The 2609-nt window shown below is 37.8% G+C and overlaps 1 pseudogene; it reads left to right on the top strand.

The window, feature by feature from the left end:
* Positions 1-618: 618 nt before the first annotated feature.
* Positions 619-1161, top strand: LOC103584322 (annotated as a pseudogene).
* The last annotated feature ends 1448 nt before the right edge of the window (positions 1162-2609 follow it).

Genomic DNA, 2609 nt, shown 5'->3' with positions numbered 1-2609 from the left:
GAACCAAAAGATGAGAAACTGTATGATTCCATCAATATGAATTGTCCAGAATAGGAAATCTATAGCGACAGAAAGTCGATTACCAGTTGCCAGAGGTTGGGTGGTGGGGGTGAATGGAGAGTGACAACTAATTGGTACAGAATTTGTTTTGAGGGGGTGATGAAAATACTTAAACTGTATGATTCCATCAATATGAATTGTCCAGAATAGGAAATCTATAGCGACAGAAAGTCAATTACCAGTTGCCAGAGGTTGGGTGGTGGGGGTGAATGGAGAGTGACAACTAATTGGTACAGAATTTGTTTTGAGGGGGTGATGAAAATACTTTGGAATTGCATAGCAATGATGGTTGCACAGTTTTGTGAATGTACTGAAAACTTTCGAGTTTTACACTTCAAAATAGTGAATATATGGTATGTGAATTAAATCTCAATAAAAATAACAGATGCATTCCTTGAAAGACAAAATTACTAAAACTGGCAAAAGATGAAATAATGTTTCTAAGTAGCCCACCACCTGAAGCTGGTGTAGCTGAGAAGGGCCACATCTCCCATTGCCACCCAGGCCGGGCATGGTGTTGGGCGCCGTCTGTAGGTACCTAGAGTAAAGATAGCAGTAATGCTAACGCTGGCAAGCAAACGGAAGTGGGATGACGATCTCAAAGGGTCTGGAATGGCAGCTGACTCCACATGGAGGGTTTCCATGAGAGACAAGCTGCTGGTTAAAGAGGTTTCAGAACTTGAAGCTAATTTACCTTGCACGGGTAAAGTGCATTTTCCTGAACCAAACAGGCTTCATTCCTTTCAGCTAACTGTAACCCCAGATGACAGTTACTACCAGGAGGAAATTACAGTTTGAAACTGAAGTTCCCCATGTGTACAACATAGTGCCTCCCAAAGTGAAATACTTGACCAGTTCTGGCACCCTAACATTACAGAGACAGGTGAAATATGTCTAAGTTTATTGAGAGAACGTTCGATTGGGCACTGGTTGGGCTCCCAAGATAACATTAAAGGATGTTGTTTGGGGATTAAACTCTTTTTTTACTCATCTTTTGGATTTTGACGATCCACTGAATATTAAAGCTGGGAACATCATTTGCGGGACAAGGAGGACTTCCAGAATAAAGTAGACAACTACATCAAGTGTTATGCCAGATGATAAAAGGAGAAGATTGCAAGCCTGTGGACTGTGTGTTACAACTTGTCCCTAACATGAAACAGTGGGAGTTAGCCCCTCCTTTCCCCAGTCGTGGTGCTTCCTCTCAGTCCCACTGGACTGTCCTGTGACCATGTTGTCCTGAAGAAAACCGTCTTCATGACTGCCCGTTGTAGATGCAGAATTCAACATAAATACAGCAGGAAAATGTGTGTGGGCTTCTAAAGAGTTGTCTGCTTACCTTAAGATGTTTACTTTTTTGAATCTGTCCTGTATAGGCTGTGGATGAAATTCTTGAGAAGTTATAATGAACTCAAAATTGAGGTAGAGCTTGCTTTCCCCTTTTCATAAGCAAAATCATTTTCCTACAACAGTGATGCTAATGGTGTGTTCGGTGTAACTCTCAGATTGGCAATAAGAACCCCGCTACAAACTGCGATTGGGTGCAGTCTCTCAGCTTCTTCCACACATGTTGGCCCTGCCTAGATGGCATGAAGCTTCCCAGAATGCATACAGTCATTCACTGTAGATCTCCTACTCAAATGCATATTTTATAATTATATTTTAGAACAGATTTGTAATTTGTACAAATTAATTCTTTAATTTTTCTATTCTCATTTACTTTGTATTTTCATTTTATAGAGAAGATGGAAATGTTGGGTCAAGTAACTATTGAAGAGCTATACAAAGAAAATATGGAAGACACATTCTTCATTCTATTCAATACAACGAGAATCCTGTTCTTAAAAATCTGTTCTTGCTTTCAAGTTTAGATGTGGCAAGAATGTTTCAGAGCTCTTTGAACCTAGATCTGGATAATAAAAATGAAAACAAACAAAGATTCTAAGTAGACCTATATCTACTAGAGAAATTGTGTTGTGTTTTAGAACACCTTTCCACACAGAAAAGGCTATGCCCAAATGATTCACTGGTGAATTATCAAATATTAAAGGAAGAAATAATATCAATATTTCACAAACTCTCACAGACGTTAAAAGAAGAGAAAACACTTCCTTTTTAATTATATGAGTCTGTCATTGCCCTGATACCAAATCCAGATAAAGATACTACAAGAAGAGAAAATATGGACTAATATTCCTCATGAACACAGATATAAAAAATTTTAAGCACATATTAGTAGATCAAACTGTCTTAAGTAGAAAATCCTAAGGAATCTACACACACACGTACACACATAAACCTACTAAAACAAATAAGTGAATTTCTCAAGGTCATAGGATCAGAAGGCCAATATATAAAAATCAACTGAATTCTTCTATATTAGCTATGAACACTGGAAAATAAAAAAAAATTTTTCAGAAGGCCAATATATAAAAATCAACTGAATTCTTCTATATTAGCTATGAACACTGGAAAATTAAAAAAAAAATTTTTTTTTTTGTCTTTTTTCATGACCGGCAAGGGGATCACAACCCTTGGCTTGGTGTCGC

The sequence above is a fragment of the Galeopterus variegatus genome, unplaced genomic scaffold (genome assembly GCF_000696425.1).
Source record: "Galeopterus variegatus unplaced genomic scaffold, G_variegatus-3.0.2 Scaffold50083, whole genome shotgun sequence".
Classification (NCBI taxonomy): Eukaryota; Metazoa; Chordata; class Mammalia; order Dermoptera; family Cynocephalidae; genus Galeopterus; species Galeopterus variegatus.
The sequence above is the reverse complement of the archived record's forward strand: the minus strand, read 5'-3'. Positions and strand labels throughout refer to the sequence as shown.